The sequence below is a fragment of the Erythrolamprus reginae genome, chromosome Z (assembly GCF_031021105.1).
Source record: "Erythrolamprus reginae isolate rEryReg1 chromosome Z, rEryReg1.hap1, whole genome shotgun sequence".
NCBI classification, from domain to species: Eukaryota; Metazoa; Chordata; class Lepidosauria; order Squamata; family Dipsadidae; genus Erythrolamprus; species Erythrolamprus reginae.
In genome coordinates this window covers 2,854,644-2,878,682 of record NC_091963.1, presented here as the reverse complement: position 1 = coordinate 2,878,682, position 24,039 = coordinate 2,854,644, and positions in this window count along the sequence as shown.

The following is a 24,039-nucleotide window of genomic DNA, read 5'->3' as shown; positions in this document are numbered from 1 at the left end:
AACTGCCACTTGACTGGTGTTCTATAGGGTTCCTGCTTGGGCAGGGGGTTGAACTCGATGGCCGTCATGGTCCCTTTCAACTCTAACAATAAATAAATGAATGAATGAATGAATGAATGAATGAACGAACGAACGAACGAACGAACGAACGAACGAACGAACAAACAAACAAACAAACAAACAAACAAATAATGAAAGCGCAGTCTCCCGGGATCTCGTGATCCTGTTTTGCAACCTTGTGACAAACAAAAACCGGATTCACTTAATAACCTTGTGATTAACTTGACAAAAGCAGTGATTCACTTAATGAGGGTATCAAGAAAAGTCGTAAAATGGGAAAAAACTCACCGTCTCACTTAGCAGGAGACTTTTGAGGGTAAATCTAAAACAAGAGTTGTCCTTTTTCTACTTCTAGTATTGGCAGTTCTGTGCTAGCAAAAACTTCAGAAGAGAAGGATTTAGGGGAAGTGATTTCTGACAGTCTCAAAAAGGGTGAACAATGCAGTCAGGCAAGGCAGGGAAAGCAAGTAAGATGCTTGGCTGCATAGCTAGAGGTATAATAATGATAATCAGAATTGCAGAAAAAACAATTGCTGCCAATCTGCCTTCCATTGAGGACCTGTATACTGCACGAGTCAAAAAGAGGGCGGGTAAAATATTTACTGACCCCTCGCATCCTGGACACAAATTGTTTCAACTCCTACCCTCAAAACGTCGCTACAGAGTACTGCACACCAAGACAACTAGACACAAAAACAGTTTTTTCCCGAACGCCATCACTCTACTAAACAAATAATTCCCTCAAAACTGTCAGACTTTCTACTAAATCTGCACTTCTATTTCTACTAGTTTTTCTCATCATTCCTATCACCCATTTCCTCCCATGTTGACTGTATGACTGTAACTTGTTGCGTATATCCTAAGATTTTTATTAATATTGCTTCTTCATTGCTTATTTGACCCCTATGACAATCATTAAGTGTTGTATCACATGATTCTTGACAAATGTATATTTTATTTTATGTACGTTGAGAGCATATGCACCAACACAAATTCCTTGTGTGTCCAATCACACTTGGCCAATAAAAATTCTATTCTATTCTATTCTATAACAAGCAGGAAGAGGGAAATTGTGATCCCGCTGTATAGAGCGCTGGTTAGACCCCATTTGGAATACTGTGTCCAATTCTGGAGACCTCACCTACAAAAAGATATTGACAAAATTGAATGGGTCCAAAGACGGGCTACAAAACGGTGGAAGGTCTTGAGCATAAAACTTATCAGGAAAGACTGAATGAACTCAATCTGTATAGGACAGAAGGAAAAGGGGGGACACGATCGAAACATTTAAATATGTTAAAGGGTTAAATAAGGTTCAGGAGGGAAGTGTTTTCAATAGGAAAGTGAACACGAGAACAAGGGGACACAATCTGAAGTTCGTTGGGGGAAAGATCAAAAGCAACGTGAGAAAATATTATTTTACTGAAAGAGTAGTAGATGCTTGGAACAAACCTCCAGCAGATGTGGTAGATAATAATCACAATTCAAAGTGTTGGTTATGACCTTTAAAGCCCTTCATGGCACTGGACCAGAATATCTCCGAGACCGCCTGCTGCCGCACGAATCCCAGCGACCGATTAGGTCCCACAGAGTGGGCCTTCTCCGGGTCCCGTCAACTAAACAATGTCGGTTGGCGGGCCCCAGGGGAAGAGCCTTCTCTGTGGCGGCCCCGGCCCTCTGGAACCAACTCCCCCCGGAGATTAGAACTGCCCCTACTCTCCTTGCCTTTCGTAAGCTCCTTAAGACCCACCTGTGTCGTCAGGCATGGGGGAACTAAGACATCTCCCCCGGGCATATACAATTTATAAATGGTATGTGTGTATGTATGTGTGTTTAGAAAATGGGGGTTTTAAAATGTTTTTAGTAGAAATTTAGATTTGTTGTAAATTGTTTTTCACTTTGTTGTGAGCTGCCCCGAGTCTGCAGAGAGGGGCGGCATACAAATCTAAATAAACATAAACATAAACATAAATCCACAGTAACTGAATTGAAACATGCCTGGGATAAACATAGATCCATCCTAAGATAAAATACAGGAAATAGTATAAGGGCAGATTAGATGGATCAGGAGGTCTTTTTCTGCCATCAGTCTTCTATGTTTCTAGTCATACATGTACCCATGGTCACTAAGTCGCTTAAAAAAAATCTGAGTTTAGCCTTCCCTCCATAAATGTATGTATATTTTTATTTTATTAGGAAAAAACCAATATCTGCAATTATGGGCGACAGGAAAAAAGCTCCACTGACTTTTTTTTTTCAGGAAACAGAACAAAAATTAATCCGGTTTTGATGATAAGAGAAAATAGCTTTAGAAAATGTTATGTTTAGATAATTATGGCCTAGGAAATATATGGGCTAATAGGGGAAAAGGCTATCCTTCCCCCCCTGCCCCCTAATTATAAAGAGGTAATTATAAAGTTGTAATTGCTCAGAAGGAATTCAGAAGCAATTTATTTCAGCTTGTTTTCATTCTTTCTTTTAGCATTTTGCTGCTTTTTGTTAGCTTTGACCTTATGAGCTTGCATTAGTTTTATATGTTTTTGTTGAAATTTTAAGTCAAACCATATGCCAGAATTGTGTGTATGTTTTTCCCCTCCACCGTTTAAAAATACATATATTATTCACATTGTTACTAGTCTACCCTCCTAGGAGCTGCTTCCAAATATTAGAAGAAAATAGTAAAACAATGTATTTAAAAAATAACTCAACTATCAGGATGGATGGATGCATGAAAATAATAAACTAACATTCCTGGTCTGTGCATTAACCTATTTCTTTTGACCTGCGGAGCTCAGTAAAGAAATTCACTAGTTCATTAACTAAAGAGTTCCTTTTTTCCAACTCTTGAAATATTTTTATGTGCATCAACGACCAAACACAATGGTGCATTGTCACTTATTAAATAGCACTTCGTGGGCCATTGAAATTGGACTTTAAAATAGCTACATCTGGTTTGGCAGATCAGCAAAAAAAAACACCCAACCACATCTTTGTATTAGAGAGGGGAAAACAGACCGGCAACAGCTAAAACGTTGCATTGTTTTGTGCCAACAATCCATAAAGCTTGGTACCAGCTTTGGGAATGATATGGTTATGATAATATCTTATAAGATTTTGATGATTAAGTGTGGGTAATTAATATTTAAGATGAAATAACTTTTCTATTTTAAGAGCATTTAATATATGATAAGGATAAAGAAAATTTTAAGAGGTAAATAAGGATGCATGACATTTGAAAATAACCACTTTGGCCTAAATGTAATAAAATTTAATAGATAAATGTGAAAGCAAATAGATGAGATGTACAGTAATAGCAAATAGTATTGTAAGTTTGCATAATTATATTGAAAAGTCTATATGAAAGTTTTCCAGATGATGATGATGATGATGATGATGATGATGATAATAATAATAATAATAATAATAATAATAATAATAATAATAATAATAATTTATTAGATTTGTATGCCGCCCCTCTCCAAAGACTCGGAGAGATAAAAGTAAAGGAGGCAGCATATTGTTGGATGATAAATACCAAATATAAATGTAAATTCACTGTATTGTATTAAAGATTGAAGGTATATGATATTGCACTGTTTAAAAGTGGAGAAAAATAAAAAACCTTTACACCCCCCCCCCCAAAAAGGACATTGCAATAGTGATACCTCATCTTACAAACGCCTCATCATACAAACTTTTCGAGATACAAACCCGGGGTTTAAGATTTTTTGGCCTCTTCTTACAAACTATTTTCACCTTACAAACCCACCGCCGCCACTGGGATGCCCCGCCTCCGGACTTCTGTTGCCAGCGAAGTACACGTTTTTGCGCTGCTGGGATTCCCCTGAGGCTCCCCTCCATGGGAAACCCCACCTCCGGACTTCCGTGTTTTTGTGATGGTGCAGGGGAATCCCAGCAGCGCAAAAATGGGCATTTCACTGGCAACGGAAGTCCAGAGGTGGGGTTTCCCAGCAAGGGGAGCCTCAGTGAAATCACAGCATCGCAAAAACACAGAGGTCCGGAGGTGGGGTTTCAAGGACTTTGGTGTTTTTGCGATGCTGTGATTTCACTGATGCTCCCTTCGCTGGGAAACCCCACCTCCGGATTTCCGTTGCCAGTGAAGCACTCGTTTTTGCGATGCTGGGATTCCCCTGCAGCATCACAAAAACACAGAAGTCTGGAGGTGGGGTTTCCCATGGAGGGGAGCCTCATGGGAATCCCAGCAGCGCAAAAATGGGCCCTTCGGCTGGCAAAAGGGGTGAATTTTGGGCTTGCACGCATTAATCACTTTTCCATTGATTCCTATGGGAAACATTGTTTCATCTTACAAACTTTTCACTCATGCCCTCATCACCTCGAGGCTTGACTACTGTAATGTTCTCTACATGGGGCTGCCTTTGAAAAGTGTTCGGAAACTTCAGATCGTGCAGAATGCAGCTGCGAGAGCAATCATGGGCTTTCCTAAATACGCCCATGTCACACCAACACTCCGCACTCTGCATTGGTTGCCGATCAACTTCTGGTCACAATTCAAAGTGTTGGTTATGACCTTTAAAGCCCTTCATGGCACTGGACCAGAATATCTCCGAGACCGCCTGCTGCCACACGAATCCCAGCGACCGATTAGGTCCCACACAGTGGGCCTTCTCCGGGTCCCGTCAACTAAACAATGTCGTTTGGCGGGACCCAGGGGAAGAGCCTTCTCTGTGGCGGCCCCGATCCTTTGGAACCAACTCCCCCCAGATATCAGAGTTGCCCCCACCCTCCTTGCCTTTCGTAAGCTCCTTAAAACCCACCTCTGTCGTCAGGCATGGGGGAATTGACATGTTCCCTCCCCCTAGGCTTATAAAATTTATGCATGGTATGCTAGTATGTATGATTGGTTTCTAAATTGGGGTTTAAAATTAACTTAAATATTAGATTTGTTTAAATTGTATTATTATTGCTGTGAGCTGCCCCGAGTCTGCGGAGAGGGGCGGCATACAAATCTGATTAATAAATAAATAAATTAATAAATTAAGAACCTCATCCTGGAACCAGTTAAGTTTGTAAGACAAGGTATCACTTTATTGTTTTCGGGTTGCAAAGAGTTTCCTGGCAAGTGAGCCAGGCAGGAGAGCGTTTCTGGCACAGGGTTAAATTCTGAACTTCTTTCCCCTGCATTGAATTACAGGAGATAGCAAATTGGGTAACGTTTAGCAGAGTTTGCAAATTGCTCGTGTATTGTGTATCTCCCCCCCCCCCCCCCATAATTTTCAGGAGGCAAAGGCAGACAAACAGTTCCCAGCGAAAGGAATTAGCAGCTGTTTTCAACGATAATATCTCACATCGAGGAGCTTTTAAGGGCTGATCTATCCTGCACCTTGAGAGGTTTTGGAGGGTTTCCAAATGAGTTATTTTCTTTCTGTGCATTTATTGGAAATGAGGATTCCTTAAGCATAGACACTCTGGGGGGTTTTTTTTTTTGGCATGATTAATAGATGTTACAATGAACAGCACTTTTTTTTTAGCAGGTGCAAATGGAGTTAGGACGTTCTCCAATTCAATGTTTTGGGGATGACTTTATCAATAGGGGGAGAGAGAGAGAGAGAAAAAGGAAGTAAGCGAGAAGGAGAGGAAAAAGAGAAAAGGAGAGAGAGACAAAGAGAGACCGACTGACTTCTGGACTCCAATTCCTAAGAATCCCCCAGCCAGGATGCTTTAAGAGGGGAGGACTCCCACTCCCAGAATCCCCCAGCCAGAATGCTTTAAGAGGGGAGGACTCCCACTCCCATAATCCCCCAGCCAGAATGCTTTAAGAGGGGAGGACTTCCACTCCCAGAATCCCCCAGCCAGGATGCTTTAAGGGGGCAGGACTCCCACTCCCAGAATCCCCCAGCCAGGATGCTTTAAGGGGGAGGACTTCCACTCCCAGAATCCCCCAGCCAGGATGCTTTAAGGGGGAGGACTTCCACTCCCAGAATCCCCCAGCCAGAATGCTTTAAGAGGGGAGGACTTCCACTCCCAGAATCCCCCAGCCAGGATGCTTTAAGGGGGCAGGACTCCCACTCCCAGAATCCCCCAGCCAGGATGCTTTAAGGGGGAGGACTACCACTCCCAGAATCCCCCAGCCAGGATGCTTTAAGGGGGAGGACTTCCACTCCCAGAATCCCCCAGCCAGAATGCTTTAAGAGGGGAGGACTTCCACTCCCAGAATCCCCCAGCCAGGATGCTTTAAGGGGGGCTTGGGAATTCTGGGAATCAAAGTCCTCCTTCCTTACAAGTCCCAAGGCTGAGAAACCCTCATCTAAGCCAAGAACCAGGCATTAGTGAGGAGGGTTTTGTTTTTTGTAATCTTCCCTGTTCTCAGATCTTGATCTTCCCTGACATTGTCTCGAACCCGTCACAGGCTGGGAATGTCGTGCCAGGGACCAGGCCCAAAGGGTCATCATCTCAGGGGCCTCCTGGGAACCCCAATAAAGGGAGAGAAATAGGGGGAGGGAAAATCTACAAAGCAGAATCGCCCCGTAAAGATCAGCCAAGCATATTTTAGATAAAAATGAGAGTGTTGCTCACAACTGTCAAAGAAGAAGGGTGTGAGAGAGACGCCAGATGAGCAATTGTGTAAACTACAGAAGATCCATCTTGATCCTTTCCCAGGCTCTTTTTTAGAAACACCGAAACATAGAAGCATAGAAACACAGAAGATTGACGGCAGAAAAAGAACTCATGGTCCATCTAGTCTGCCCTCCAGTATTTTATCTTAGGATAGATATATGTTTATCCCAGGCATGTTTACATTCAGTGACTGTGGATTTACCAACCATGTCGGCTGGAAGTTTGTTCCAATCATCTACTACTCTTTCAATCAAATAATATTTTCTTATGTTGCTTCTGATCTTTCCCCCAACTAACTTCAGATTCTGTCCCCTTGTTCCTGTGTTCACTTTTCCTCTTCCTCCTTTTCCTCCTCCTCCTCCTCTTTATGTATTTTCTCCTCCACCTCTTCCTTCTCCTCCTTTTTCTCCCCCTCTTCCTCCTCTTCCATCTCTTCTTCCTCCTCTTCTTCCTCCCCTATCTTCTTCTCCTTATCTATTTTCTCCTCTTCTTCCTCCTCCTCTTCTTCTCTCCTCTATCTTAAAAACATAGAAACAGAAAATTGACAGCAGAAAAAGACCTCATGGTCCATCTAGTCTGCCTTTATACTATTTTGTGTATTTTATTTAGGATGGATCTATATTTATCCCAGACATGTTTACATTCAGTTCCTGTGGATTTACCAACCACGTGTGCTGGAAATTTGTTCCAAACATCTACTACTCTTTCAATAATATTTTCTCATGTTGCCTCCGATCTTTCCCCCAACTAACTTCAGATTGTGTCCCCTTGTTCTTGTGTTCACTTTCCTATTATAAACACTTCCCTCCTGAACCTTATTTAACCCTTTGATATATTTAAATGTTTCGATCATATCCCCCCCTTTCCCTTCTGTCCTCCCAACTACACAGATTGAGTTCATGAAGTCTTTCCTGACATGTTTTATGCTTAAGACCTTCCACCATCCTTGTAGCCCATCTTTGGTCCTTTTCAATTATATCAAATACCTTTTTGTAGGTGAGGTATTATTCCAAATGGGGTCTCACCAGCGATTTATACAACAGGACCACAATCTCCCTCTACCTGCTTGTGATACCTCTAGCTATGCAGCCAGGCATTCTAATTGCTTTCCCTGACTTGCCTGACCAATTTTGGGCAATTGTTTAGCCTGGCTTCCCCAGATTTATACAGATGTCTTGACTTAGGACCATTATTCCCATTTATGACCATTGCAGCATCCATACTTATGTCAGGGGTCCCCAAACTTGGCAACTTTTAAGACTTGTGGACTTCACATCCCACAATTGGCCCACAAAGTTGTCAAGTTTGAAGACCTCGGTTTGACGCGGTCAAAATTCACATGGCCACTGACTCATATTTATGACGGTTGCAATGTCCCAGAGTCACATGATCTCCTTTGCAACCTACTGACAAAACGAAGCCAATGGGGGAAGCCAGATTCGCTTAACGACCATGTGCAACTCATTTAACAACCACAGCGATTTGCTTAAAACGTTTGGCAACAAAACGTCATAAAATGGGGCAAAGCTCACTTAACAAGTGTCTCGCTTAACAACTGAGATTTCAGGCTGAATTGTGGTCATAACTTGAGGACTTTCTGTGGTCTTGATTCGTGAACTTAATGCTAGGTTTTTGTTTTTGCTCTTTGGATTGATCTGACTGTCTCTGTTCCTGTTTAATGACAGAACACAAAGATCCCACATTCATAAGATCTGCAGTCCTCAACTCTAATTTAACTTAAGGACCATTAAGGAACTTTAATGTAAGGACCATTAATTTAGGAACTGTGTGCAGTTACAACAATGAAAAAGTTTATTTTTCAGTGGTCCTCGTAGTTACAACCCTTGCAGCAACATGAGGTATAGGATCTTGAGTAGGGGGCTCAACCAGAAGACCTCCAAGTCTCTTCTAGCTTTATTCTAATGAAAATTTGGGGGCTCAGCAATTGGGTTGTATATATGACTTGCACCCAGAGATGGGCTCCTGCCCCCATGGGGGGATGGGACGCAGTGTGGATAGTACGTTTATGCACTATAATAATATTTTTTTTATTGTCCTTCCTTCTCTAGTACCTTCGTATAATCATTAATTACAGTGATACCTCGTCTTACAAACCCCTTGTCATACAAACTTTTTGAGATACAAACCCGGGGTTTAAGATTTTTTTTGCCTCTTCTTCAAAACTATTTTCACCTTACAAACCCAAGCCGCCGCCACTGGGATTCCCCCGCCTCTGGACTTCTGTTGCCAGCAAAGCACTGCTGGGATTTCCTTGAGGCTCCCCTCCATGGAAAACACCACCTCCGGACTTCGGTGTTTTTGCGATGTTGCCGGGGAATCCCAGCAGCGCAAAAACGGGTGCTTCGCTGGCAATGGAAGTCTGGAGGTGGGGTTTCCCAGTGAGGGGAGCCTCAGTGAAATTGCAGCATCACAAAAACACGTAAGTCCAGAGGTGGGGTTTCGAGGACTTCGGTGTTTTTGCGATGCTGCAATTTCGCTGAGGCTCTCCTCACTGGGAAACCCCACCTCCGGACTTCCGTTGCCAGCGAAGCACCCATTTTTGCGCTGCTGGGATTCCCCTGCTGGGATTTCCCTGCAGCATCACAAAAGCACGGAAGTCCGGAAGTGGGGTTTCCCATGGAGGGGAGCCTCAGGGAAATCCCAGCGGCGCAAAAACGGGCGCTTCGGCTGGCAAAAGGGGTGAGTTTTGGGCTTGCACGCATTAATCGCTTTTCCATTGGTTCCTATGGGAAACATTGTTTCATCTTACAAACCTTTCACCTTACAAACCTCGTCCCGGAACCAATTAAGTTCGTAAGACGAGTTATCACTGTACTTTTAAAATTGGAAATAATTAAATAGTATGTTTTTTACGCATAAACACTTTAATCATTTTAATCATTATCTAGAACTGAACTTTTATAGCCATGAAAGAAAATTGAGCTACTTGCCTAATCTGTTATCCTACTGAACCTTGTGGGCCCAGTGCAAAACCTTTAAATGTTGCTGTGCTCCCCGATAAATAAGGTTGTCTACCATTTGTCCTTTTTGTGACTACAGTGATCCCCCGAGTTTCGCGATCCCGATCATTGCGAAAGGCTATATTGCGATTTTTCCACCCGATGACGTCACTCCCTTCCTTTCTCATCTTTCTTTCTCTCTCTCTTTCTCTATCTTGCTTCTTCCTCTCTCACACTCTCTTCCTCCCTCTCTCATCTCTTTCTTTCCTTCTCTCTCTTTCTCTATCTCTCCCCCTCTTGCTCTCGAGCGGCAAGTGAGCAGCCGGGTGGGCGGGCGGGCAGGCGAACGGGCAAGCGGCAAGCGGCAAGCGGGCAAGCGGCAAGCGGCAAGCCTGGGCAACGGGGAAACCCCATCTTCGGCTCCTCGCTGCTGCCGCGCTGCAAGCGAGCGGCAAGCGAGCAGCCGGGCGGGCGGGCGAATGGGCAAGCGGCAAGCGGCAAGCCTGGGCAACGGGGAAACCCCATCTTCGGCTCCTCGCTGCTGCCGCGCTGCAAGCGAGCGGCAAGCGAGCAGCCGGGCGGCCGAACGGGCAAGCGGCAAGCGATCTTGGGGTTTCCGCTTTGCCTGGGCAACGGGGAAACCCCATCTTCGGCTCCTCGCTGCTGCCGTGCTGCGGAGCAGATCAGCTGTTGGGCGGCCGAAGGAACCTTCCCTGGGTCTTCCCCGGGTCTTCCCCGCCGCCCACACGCAAACTCCACCATCTGCGCATGTGCGGCCATTGAAAAAGGGGCGCGCATGCGCAGATGGTGTTTTTACTTCCGCACCACTACATCCCGAAATATCGATTATCGCGAGGGGTCTTGGAACGGAACCCTCGCGATAATCGGGGGATCACTGTATTCAAATAATGTGACTTCATCCACTGAAAAAGAGTCCAAGCACCTATATGAAAACTTATCTTGGTCGGTAAGCCACTCCCACCCAACCACATGACTTTTAAACCACTCCAGGCCATTTGATTGTCAAGCCACTCCTACCTGGTCACATGACCATCAAGCCACGCCCACAAAATAAGCCCCACCCACAGTGTGGCAGTAAAAAATTTGGCAGCACATCATTGCTTGCACAGTCCTGGAGTTATAAATTACAGATTTATGTGAACATAATTCACTTAACAACACGATTCACTTAACAACCGCAGTGATTTGCTTAACAACCATGCCGAACAAAGGCTGTAAAATCAGACCACCTCACTTAACCACTACTTCACTTAGCGACGGAAATTCAGATTCGGATTGGGGTCGTAAATCGGGGAGTCTCTGCACTCCTAAGCTAAACAATGCAAAAATGTTTTTTGGCCGACACAAAGAGATAAAAATCTGCCTTAATACGAAGCCGTTTCTTATGCTTTTAGATTTTAAAGTTGGCAAAGAGTCCTCAAATTCCAACATATACGTATCAATTTCCCCCCCTCCGTGGCCTCCGTAATTAATCCCAAATATGTATTTAGTTAAGCAAAAGCCTGACCTACGTTAAACTGCTTGAAAAAAAAGTTTGAACGGCCATCCTGGTGGGTTTGACTTTCTTTTTTTGGTGTGTGTGTGTGTGTGTTATGTGTGTAAGACTTGGCTGAGCTCAGACCCCGCTTCCAAGTTTTCGTCCAATTTTTTGCTGGCTTTGCAATTTCTCCTGCCTATTTTTTTTATTTAAAACATCGGTGCGGCCAAGAACATGACTTTGGTACAGCTTCTATTTTAAGATGTTTCTGTTCCAGGGATTAAGGGAGGAATTCGCAAAATTTCAAATATTCTGAGATGGGACGCTGAACGGGGCAGTCTATGTTGGAAATTATATTCAGGAAACAAGAAGCAATGGGTGGAAACTAAACAAGGAGAGCACACGCCTGTGAAAGATTTGGCTTCTGAGCACGCACAGCAAGCGAAATCCCATGCGAAGATGCTCAGCAGGCAAGATTTCATCTATTTTTGCCGATTTTTTGCTCCTGCGCATGCGAAAACTGCCGAAATCTCACTTGCGCACGTCCTTGGATGAGATTTCACTCGCTGAGGTTGCAAGTTGAGGACTTAACAGTTCTGATGATCGTTTAAGCCACTCCCACCTGGTCACATGGCCAGCAAGCCACTCCCACCCAGACACATGACCACCAAGCCACACCCACAAAATAAGCCACGCCCACAGTGTAGCAGTAAAAACTTTGGCTGCCCATTACTGATTATAAGCTAAGGACAACCTGTGTGTCTGTTTTTCAACCAAGACAGGAATTTTTTAATCGTCCGAACATTTCTTAAACATTGCAAATTATAGCCGTGTTTTTAGTCCTGCGAGGTTTTTCAGTGGTGCGGCACGAAAGAAAAAAATAGAGTTATCTCCTTGCAAATAATTCCTAGAAATACTTTGAAGCGGATGGTTTGACATGACTCATTCGCTTCTTTCGAAGACCTGTATAAATATGGAAAGTGTGCAAGAAATTGTGATGTGACGAGAACGTGAAACCCTGGCCACCTTCTGAAACTGCCCGATTAAAAATAACATAGAATCGGACAGGCTTTTCAAAACCAAAGAATTCATCACGGGCAAAGCATCAACAAATGGAGGGAAGAATAATCCAAATAAAGCGATTTTACAGTTGGGTAAAAAAAGCCATGAGAGGGAACCGGATGGCGTTCAGACAACGTACTGAACCAGGCTAGGTAAAAACAAGAAAAATGGCTTAGCCTTAACCTGGTTCCAATAGATGAACCTGTTGCCCCTTGCTGTCTGTCTGCGGAGTGGATGGTAAAAAGGGCCCAGCCATAATCCTGCCTTAGGCACAAAAGATGGCTGGGTGACTTTGGGCCAATCACCAGGAGACAGTGAGTTCTAGTCCCGCCCTCGGCATGAAAACATGCTGGGTGGCTTTGGGCCAATCACCAGGAGACTGGGAGTTCTAGTCCCGCCTTAGGCACAAAAGCTGGCTTGATGATTTTGGGCCAATCACTAGGAAACAGTGAATTGTAGTCCTGCCTTAGGCACAAAAGATGGTTGGGTGATGTTGGGCCAATCATCATGAGATGGTAAGCTCTAGTCCCGCCTTAGGCACAAAAGACAGCCGGATGATGTTGGGCCAATCATCAGTAGACGGTGAGTTCTTAGTCCCGGTTTAGGCATGAAAATATGCTGGGTGGCTTTGAGCCAATCACCAAGAGACTGGGAGTTCTAGTCCCGCCTTAGGCACGGAATGGGTGACAAGTGACCTTCAGGCTCTTCTTGGAAAAAAAACCTCCCAGTGTTGGAAACCCACAACTTTTGCAGCCAAATTATTCCTTTGATTTAATTGTCCTCACCGTCAGGAATTTTCTCCTTAATTCCAGGTTGCTTCTCTCCTTGATTAATTTCCATCCGTTGTTTCTTTCCTTTGTCTGCAGGCGCTTTGGAGAACAAGTCTGCATCTGGTGCACCATGAAAAAGCGTTCCTGTCTCTTTAAACAGAAGAGCAATTTTACCCCCTTTTGAACAGGAAAATGACATTCATTGCCCAAAGCAAAGCAAACAAACAAACAACAATTAGGGTGGACATTGCCTGCAGTTTACAATATTCAGATAAATAGAACAGAATAGAATTCTTTATTGGCCGAGAGTGATTGGACACACAAGGAATTTGCCTTTGGTGCAGTGTACATAAAAGAAAATATAGATGTGTCAAGAATCAAGAGATAAAAAAACCTTAATGATTGTCCTAGGGTACAAATAGGCAATCAAGAATACTTTGACAGAATTGTTTGTTTAGCAGAGTGATGGTGTTTGGGAAGAAACAGTTCTTGTGTCTAGTTGTCTTGATGTGCAGTGCTCTATAAACTCCTTCCTTCCTTCCTTCCTTCCTTCCTTCCTTCCTTCTTCTCTCTCTTTCATGTTCTCCTTCTCCTTCATCTTCTTCTTCCTCCTCCTCCTCTTCCTCCTCCTCCTCTTCTTCTTCATCTTCTTTTTCCTTCTTTTCCTCTTCCTCTTCTTCTTCTTCTTCCTGTCCATTCATTCATTCATTCACTCATTCATAGATAGATTTTTTAAAAAAATATTTTTTATTGATTTTTAACAATTTAACATCACACAACATAAAACAGTGCGTAGTGAATTGTGCCCACCACCCCGACATACACACATTCCCCACCACCAAATCGGGGGTGTTTCTTGTATAGTCCACTTAACCCAAGAGCAATATATCTTTACATATTATAGAGTGATTCCAATTTATTTCTTGTAGCTTGGTCTCGGATTCTGCTCGTCATATATCGTCTTACCTTGTCCCACCGTCCCATCAGCTGTCCCAACTCAGTTTCATTATCCAAATTTATCATTTTTTCCATAATTTCAAATTGAATATGGTCCACCATGTACCTATACCAATTTTGCATTGTCCATTTTGTCGCATCCTTCCAACCCAAAACTATTACTGCCTGAGCGCTTTCTATTGCTGCTTTTTTTATTTCTCTAAATTCTCCCATCGCATTGCTTTTAACTAGTATTGCCATTCATAGATAGAGAGAGGAAAAAAACAGCTGAAGAAGGATTGTGGCTGGATGAACAGATGTCACCCTTCAGCCCAGAGAGAGAAATTTGTCATTTGTCACATCCGTTTCTTCTTCCAAGGCTATTTTGGTAACCTTGAAGGCCACTCATGGAGACCTTCCATTCCAGAAATTTGGAGCCCACCGACTGGACCACAAAGGGCTGAAATGACAACTCGCCCACCAAGAGAGGTCAACGTGCCTTGCCCGATTCAGCCCCCGAGGAACTTTATGGATAATCTCTTTGGTCATCTTCCCATTGCTTCTTTGATGGCCTTTCCTGGCTCTTCCTTCCCACGAGAAGTCAATCAGGGAGGAGGAGGAGGAGGAGAAGAAGGAGAGGAGAGGTCAATCTCAGTGGGAGGTCCACCACCACCCATGAACTTCAGTTTCAGGAAATGCTTCTGCTTAGTTTTCCAGTCATCCGTGTTCTTGCTAGAAGGGCCTTCCTTCTGTTTTCCTAAGTAATGAAATTTATTTATTTATTTATTTATTAGAGTTGAAAGGGACCTTGCAGGTCATCAAGTCCAACCCCCTGCTCAAGCAGGAAATCCTACGGCACCCCAGCCAAATGGCAGTCCAATCTCCTCTTGAAAATGTCCAGAGTTGGGGAGTTTACAACATCCATTGGCAGGCTGTTCCACTGGTTGATCGCTCTGACTGTCAGGAAGTTCTTCCTTATTTCCAGGTTTATTTATTTATTTATTTTGTCCAATACACAATGAGGGTTTTAGTGGGTATATATCTATACACACATAGTAAAATACATGATGAAGGGTATAGAGGAGATACTCATAGTAAAATATATCTAAGAAAGAATAGAAAAGAAGGTATAGTAATAGAACATATCCATGAAAGAATAGAAGAAGAGATCTAGGAATAGAAGAAAGGTATAGGAGATACAGGAGAGCAATAGGACAAGGGACGGAAGGCACTCTAGTGCACTTGTATTCTCCCCTTACTGACCTCTTAGGAATCTGGATAGGTCAACCGTAGGTAATCTAAGGGTAAAGTGTTGGGAGTTTGTGGATGACACTATGGTGTCCGGTAATGAGTTCCAGACTTCAACAACTCGGTTACTGAAGTCATATTTTTTACAGTCAAGTTTGGAGCGGTTAATATTAAGTTTAAAACTGTTGTGTGCTCTTGTGTTGTTGTGGTTGAAGCTGAAGTAGTCGCCGACAGGCAGGACGTTGCAGCATATGATCTTGTGGGCAATACTTAGATCTTGTTTAAGGCATCTTAGTTCTAAACTTTCAAGGCCCAATGGTCAGCTTCCATCCGTTGCTCCTCATCCAGCCCTCTGGTGCCCTGGAAAACAGCTTGACCCCCTCCTCTCTGTGGCAACCCCTCAAATACCTGTAGATTGCTATCATGTCCCCCCTGGCCCTTCTTTTCTCTAGGCTATCCATGCCCAGTTCCAGCAATCTCTCTTCATAAGTCTTGGTTTCTAGTCCCCTAAATCTACCATGCCTTTGGGGTTCTCTTATAAATTCAATATAAATTCAATATAAATTCAATAAATTCAATAAAGACTTATAAACCTGATGAGCACCCAATTGGTTCTTGTTCTTTTGTGAAGATGGGTTGATCCTCAACCAACATTAAAGGTCCACAAAGAGCAGAACAAGCAAGTAGATCCAGCAGATTGATCTAGTCCAGAGATCTCCTTGACTAGGGGCCCATCAACTGCCCAACTGATCCATAAGTCTCACTCTAGATGACTTCTGGAGGACTGGATGAAGAAGGAGAAGAGAGATAAGGAGGAGGAGAAAGAGGAAGAGAAAAAGGATAATGAGAAAATAGATGAGGAGGAGGAAGGAAAGAAAATAAGGAGGAGCGGAAGCAGGAAGAAAAGAAGGAAGGGAGGGTGGAAGAAGGAAGGAAGGAAGGAATGGGAAGGAAGGACAGAAGGAAGAGCAAGAAAGGAAGGAAGGAAGAGCAAGGAAGGAAGGAAGGAAAAGGAAGGAAGGAAGGAAAAGGAAGGAAGGAAGGAAGAGCAATAAAGGAAGAAAGAAAAAGCAAGCAAGGAAGGAAGAGGAAGGAAGGAAGGAAAGTGTGAGTTGGTTGATGGACAGAATCACTTCAAAGAAATTTTCTTAATGAGCTTTTGGATTCCAGTCCAGGACGGTTCTTATCCGAGAGCCATTAATCTGGAGACGCTGCCAGAATGGACTAAAACTTCCCTTTGAGTATTAATCATTTTATACCTTGATGGTTTTTTTAATACAATATATAGTATGTAGCCTGTTCGTTGAGCGTGTGTGATCTTTAATTACTGCCGGTGGCTCATCTAGACAGAACAGTGGGTAGGGAAGATGAGTGACAGGACTATAGCTCTACATGGCATTGGGCCGGATTACCCACGGGATTGCCTTCTGCTGCATGAGTCCCAGTGACTGCTTAGGCCCCACAGATTTGGCCTTCTTCAGGTCCTGTCAACCAGACAATGTCGCTTGGTGGGGCCTAGGGGAAGAGCCTTCTCTGTGGGGGCCCCAGCCCTCTGGAATCAGCTCCCCCCAGAGATTTGCACTGCCCTAATCCTCCTTGCCTTCCGTAAGAGTCTTAAGACTCATTATGCATCCCTAGCCCCCTGGCCGTTTGGCTGATGAATGTTATGATTGTTATTTGAGAGGGTATGATTGTTTTTTTTAAATAATACTGGGTTTTATAGACTAGTACACTTAGTTTTAAATTATTATTATTATTATTGTTGTTGTTGTTGTTGTTGTTATTATTATTATTATTATTATTATTATTATTATTATTATTATTAATTGGATTTGTATGCCGCCCCTCTCCGCAGACTCGGGGCAGCTAACAACAATGATAAAAACAGCATGTAACAATCCAATTAATAAAACAACTAAAAACCCTTATTATAAAAACCAAACATACACACAAACATAAACACACAAAAATTAATTGGGTTTAGACGATTATATTGTATTCTTCTTTTTTATGTGTTGTAAGACGCCCCGAGTCCTTGGGGAGGGGTGGCATATAAATCTAGAGAGATAGAGAGATAGAGAGATAGAGAGAGATATGTAGGTAGGTAGGTAGGTAGGTAGGTAGATGATAGATACTGTGGGTGATTGATAGATAGAGAGGGGGAGAGAGAGGGAGGGAGAGAGAGAGAGATGTAGGTAGGTAGGTGTTCTGTCTGGGTGCCCCCAGACTTCAACACCAACTGGAAAAAGCAGCCAGACACGCTGGTAAAAGCAAAAGCACTTTATAGTTTGAAAAATAAACACAGAGAAAAACCTGTTCTTCCCAACAGGCAGGCTATGAGACTTCACAGCAGAGTCCTGATGGCCAGACAATACAGCAGACTTCTTGCTGGCACACCCACCACTGTAGAGAATAAGACCCACACCTTTTTCCCCCAAGGTTTCAGTATTCAAAGTCACAAACCAGAATTCCAAGACGCCAAAGATCACAGCCAGGTCCCAGGACTCCCAAAGATAATACATAGAAACATAGAAACATAGAAGTCTGACGGCAGAAAAAGACCCCATGGTCCATCTAGTCTGCCCTTATACTATTTTCTGTATTTTATCTTAGGATGGATATATGTTTATCCCAGGCATGTTTAAATTCAGTTACTGTGGATTTATCTACCACGTCTGCTGGAAGTTTGTTCCAAGGATCTACTACTCTTTCAGTAAAATAATATTTTCTCATGTTGCTTTTGATCTTTCCCCCAACTAACCTCAGATTGTGTCCCCTTGTTCTTGTGTTCACTTTCCTATTAAAAACACTTCCCTCCTGGACCTTATTTAACCCTTTAATATATTTAAATGTTTCGATCATGTCCCCCCTTTTCCTTCTGTCCTCCAGACTATACAGATTGAGTTCATTAAGTCTTTCCTGATATGTTTTATACTTAAGACCTTCCACCATTCTTGTAGCCCGTCTTTGGACCCGTTCAATTTTGTCAATATCTTTTTGTAGGTGAGGTCTCCAGAACTGAACACAGTATTCCAAATGTGGTCTCACCAGCATTCTATATAGCGGGATCATAATCTCCCTCTTCCTGCTTGTTATACCTCTAGCTATGCAGCCAAGCATCCTACTTGCTTTCCCTACTGCCTGACTGCACTGTTCACCCATTTTGAGACTGTCAGAAATCACTACGCCTAAATCCTTCTCTTCTGAAGTTTTTGCTAACACAGAACTGCCAATACAATAGTCAGATTGAGGATTCCTTTTCCCCAAGTGCATTATTTTACATTTGGAAACATTAAACTGCAGTTTCCATTGCTTTGACCATTTATCTAGTAAAGCTAAATCATTTACCATATTGCCGACGCCTCCAGGAATATCAACCCTATTGCACACTTTAGAGTCATCGGCAAATAGGCAAACCTTCCCTACCAGACCTTCCCCTATGTCACTCACAAACATATTAAAAAGAATAGGACCCAGAACAGACCCTTGTGGCACACCGCTTGTAACCTGACTCTGCTCAGAATACTTGCCATTCACAACAACCCTCTGGTGTCTATGCTTCAGCCAGCTGCAAATCCATTGAACTATCCAGGGATTAAGTCCAATCTTCACTAATTTATCTATCAGCTCTTTATGTGGAACCGTATCAAAGGCTTTGCTGAAGTCCAGGTAGGCAATATCCACGGCACCACCTTCATCCAACACCTTTGTGACATAGTCAAAGAAATCAATGAGATTAGTCTGACATGATTTGCCTTCAGTAAAGCCATGCTGATTTGGGTCCAATAAGTTATTGTTTTTTAGGTGCTGATTTATCCTCTTTTTCAGTAGAGTCTCCATCATTTTAACGACAACTGATGTCAAGCTAACTGGCCTGTAGTTACCAGCTTCTTCTCTACTGCCCTTCTTGTGGATAGGCACAACACTTGCCATTCTCCAATCCTCAGGAACATCTCCTGTTAACAAGGATTGGTTAAACAAATCAGTCAGGGGGGTAGCAATGACAGATCTGAGTTCTTTAAGAACTCTGGGGTGGATGCCATCTGGACCCATTGCCTTATTTATCTTTAATCGTTCAAGTTCTTCTAAGACATCGGCTTCTAAGATCACTGGAACTGAATCCGTACAGTTGGAAGCAATGCTATATCCCTCTATAGTATTATTTTGTAAGGTGTCTTTTGAGAAAACTGAACAGAAGTAGCTATTGAAATGGTCAGCGATCTCCTTATTCCCATTAATGCATGTATTTTTCCCGGTACTAAGCTTCGTGATGCCGCAGTTTTTCTTCTTCTTATCACTAATATATCTGAAGAAGGTTTTATCCCCCTTCTTTAGAGATTTGGCAATTTCTTCCTCTTTTGAGGCTTTAGCAGCATATATTATCTGTTTCGCCTCCTTCTGTCTCATTTTATACACCTCCCTATCAGCTATACTTCCAGACTCTTTATACCTCCTATAGGCAGCCTTTTTTTCATTGACTATAGTCCTTACATCATTGCTAAACCATAGCGGTTTCTTCTTCCTTTTACCTTTAGTTATTTGTCTTACATACAGTCCAGTGGCTTTTAAGATGGCCTTTTTAAATACAGTCCACTGGGTGCTCGCTCCTGCCATTTTATCCCTCCCCTTTAATTCATTATCTAAATATTCCCCCATTGCATTAAAATTTGTTTTTCTGAAATCCAATACTTTGGTTGCATTATAGGATTGCTCACAATGAGTTTTTACATCAAACCACAAACATAGATGGTCACTGCAACCTAAATTTTCTCCCACCTTGACATCTGAAACCCAATTCCCATTCGTAAAAACTAAATCTAGAATATTCTCCCCTCTAGTTGGTGTCTTAACCAGCTGTGCCAGAGCTGCTCCTGTAAAGGCCTCTACTATATTCTTACTTTTGCATGTAAGGGCACTGGGGATATTCCAGTCAACATCAGGCATGTTGAAATCACCCATAACCACAATATCTCCCTTTACTGCCATTTGGGTAATTTCATCCACCATCTTGTTGTCATATTCCTCAGATTGCCCTGGAGGCCTATAGATCACCCCAATTCTAATGACAGAACCGTCTTTATTTTGCATGCAAATCCAGAGGGTCTCTAGATCTTGACATGTATTTTGAATTAGTGTTGTTTTTAGAGTTTCTTTAACATAAATGGCTACTCCACCTCCCCTTCTCTCTATTCTATCCTTCCTATACAGTGTATATCCTGGTATGGATATTTCCCATTCATTAGAATCCTTAAACCATGTCTCAGTTATGGCAACCAGGTCCAAATTATCTCTAGATATTATGGCCATTAATTCACAGAGCTTGTTGCTCAAGCTTCGAGCATTCGTGCACATTACACGAAGAACATTATTTTCATTATTAGTTTGCCCCTTATCATCAACAACTACATCTATTTTATTTGCAGCTCCCTTTTCATAAGCTTCCAAAAACTGCTTTATCCTCATTGATCGGGGACAGAAATCACCCACATCAGTTACATCTCTGTCCCCTTTACCTAGTTTAAATGCCTGTCCAAAAAAGTTCTGAATTCCTCACCGAGTACCTGGGTACCTCTGTATGATGGATGCAAACCATCCCTCTTAAACAACTCCCTATTAGACCACCTACTGACATCATGACTTACATAGCCAAAACCTTCAGCTTTACACCACTGCTTTAACCACACATTAAACTCTATGATACACGTTGTTTTATCCTCTTGGCCACAAACCGGTAACACCTCTGAGAAAGTCACTGAATCTGCTATTTTACCCAGCTCCACACTTAGACATTGAAAATCTCTTTTTACTACATTGACATTTCTCTGGGACAAATCATTTGTGCCAAGATGCACCACTACATCAATGTTATTACCTTTACTCACAGCCTTGACAATGTTTGTAATCCTCCTCCTGTCCCTGCTGGCAGTGGCCCCTGGGAGACACCTCAGCACCTTCACCACGTCCTTACTCTGTCCCAAATCAACACCTCTAACAGTCGAATCACCCACAAGAAAAGAAATACTCCACAAGCCAGGAAGGGTGGGTCTGCCTTTTCAGCCTTTCCAGAGAGCACCACACCCAAACCTAGCTGTTGCCTCTTTAGTGCTGAAAGTACCTGGCTAATTGTCCCCTTCGTTGTGTTGCTCTTCTCTGCCGGAGATTGATGATTGCTTGTGCATTTTCATCTAAGGAATCCAGGCTGCTTGCTGGGGAGAGCTCCCTCTTGGGGGACTCTGGCTGTCCTCCCTCTCCCTCAGCCTGAGATTCCTCCTCCCCGTCTGCCTGAACCTCCTGTTCCTCATCCTCCCCCTCTGAGCAGGAAGCCGGCAGAGGATCAGCCGTTCCCTGAGGGGCCTCAGACGGAATCACAACAGTAGGTAGGTAGGTAGATGATAGATACTGTGGGTGATTGATAGATAGATAGATAGATAGAGAGGGAGAGAGAGAGGGAGAGAGAGAGAGAGAGAGAAAGAAGGGTATGGTGGAAACCCCTTAATTGTAAGCCGCCCTGAGTCTAAGGAGAAGGGCGGCATAAAAATTGAATAAATAAATAAAAATAAAAGATAAAATAAATTGTCCCTGCAAAGACCCATGAACGAGGTGCCTTCAAATATAGACAACGTGGATATCCAAACTTTAAGCTTATTTTTAGCCCCCTTGGAAGACATCTGGCCCTCCGACACAAAACACACAGGTTGCGTGTGTGTGTGAACTTTTACTACCAGGGCATCTGCCAACTGTGCCTGTCACTCCAGCGCTCAAAATATCAGCCCGAAGGGGGGCCATAGATGGGTGGAGACAGCCCAGAAGGGGCTGCGATGGGGGAGGGAGGCGAGATATTTTGGAAGTGGGGGGTGATGGGGGGTCGTAGGTCAAGGGTCTTGGGGAGGGCGGGCCAGAGCCGAGCGTCCCGAAATAACTCGGCAGGTCAAGAAGGGAACATGATGGAGGCTGGTTGGGGAGGGTGTCGGGTTACTGGAATGCGGAGGGTCCTTGGGACAAAGTGAGGAAGGGGAGAAGAATTCGGAGGGGCTGCCAAGAATGCAGAATAGGGGAGAGAGGAGAGGGTCTCTTGGGGAATTCATAAGGGGAGTTTGTCTTCTTTCTTTCTTTCTTTCTTTCTTTCTTTCTTTCTTTCTTATTGTCGGGGGCAATAGGCTGTAAACCTCTTAGAGAGGGATGGAAACCACTGTGAAGTGATATATAAGTCTAAGTGCTATTTTCCTTCCTTCCTTCTCTCTTTTCTTCTGTCTGCCTGTCTGTGCCTTGTTCTTTCTTTCTTTCATTCTTTCTGTCTGTCTATCAATCTTGCTTATTGTTTCTTATTATCTATGCCTTGGTTGTTCTTTCTTCTTTCTCTCTGTTTCTTTCTCTCTCTTTTTTGTCTGTCAATCTTGCTTGTTCTTACCTTGTTCCTTTCTTTCTTTGTCTGTCAATTATTCCTTCCTTTCTTTCTCTTTCTTTCTTTCTTTCTTTCTTTCTCTTTTTTTCTTTTGTTCTTTCTTTCTGTCTTGTTCTCAGGGGCAATAGGCTGACTGTAAACTGGTTAGAGAGGGCTGGAAAGCACTATGAAGCGTATATAAGTGCACTGATGTGCCTATCGTCCCCTGTCCAATTGTCTTCCCTTATCTATCTATCTATCTATCTATCTATCTATCTATCTATCTATCTATCTATCTATCTATCCATCCATCCATCCATCCATCCATCCATCTATCTATCTATCATCTATCTATCTATCTACATATATCTATCTATCTACATATATATATACATATATCATATATATTCTCTCCTTATTTCTTATATCATATATATCCTCTTTTTCCTTCTATCTTTATATATATTACTTAATTATTACTCTCTTCCATATGTATTGTATATTGGACAAAGAATAAAATAAATAAATAAATAAATAAGTCTAAGTGTTATTTTCCTTCCTTCCTTCCTTCACCCCTTCTTTCCTTCTGCCTGCCTGTCTATCTGTCTTGTTCTTTCTTTCTTTCTGTCTTACAATCTTGCCTTGGTTGTTCTTCCTGCTTTCTTTCTTTCTTTCTTTCTTTCTTTCTTTCTTTCTTTCTTTCTTTCTTTCCCTTCCTTTCTGTCTGTCAATCTTACTTGTTCTTCCTTTATTCTATTTATCCTTGTCTGTCAATTCTTTCTTTCTTTCTTTCTTTCTTTCTTTCTTTCTTTATTTATTTATTTATTTCTCCTTTTCTTTCTTTCTTTCCTATTTGTCAATCTTGCTTGTTTTTCCTTTATTATTTTCTTTGTCTGTCAATTATTCCTTTCTTTCTTTCTCTCTTTTTTCTCTCTTTCTTACCTTTTTACTGTTTGCCTTTCAATCTTGCTGGTCCTTCCTTCCTTCCTTCCTTCCTTCCTTCCTTCCCTTTCTTTCTCTGTCAATTCTTCCTTTTCACTCTCTCTCTCTCTTTCTTTCTCTCTCTCTCTTTCTTTCTCTCTCTCTCTTTCTTTCTTTCTCTTTCTTTCTTCTCTTTCTCTTTTTTTCTTTTTTTCTTTCCCTTTCTTCTTTCCCTCTTTCTTTCCTGTTTGTCTGTAGGTATCAATCTTTCTTGTTCTTTCTCTGTCTCTCTAATTCTTTTTCTCTGTCAATCTCTCTCCTCCCCGCTCCCTTTTCCCCCACTCATCATCCCACTTAAGTTGAGTGGCCAACTGGCCACTCCTCTCATTATGATTCCAGGAACTCAAAAGACCCCAAAGAGTTGCACAATTTCAGTGAAAACCCAAAACACGAAAGGAGCCATGCAGGCTGATATTGTGTCATCAAGTCATTCTTCATTCCTAGCAACCTCCTTGATCGATTCTTTGTGCGAACCATCTATCTTTTCACATTTTTTCTCTCCCTTTTTTTAAGGGAGTCATCCCAATGTTCAGAAACTATTTCTTC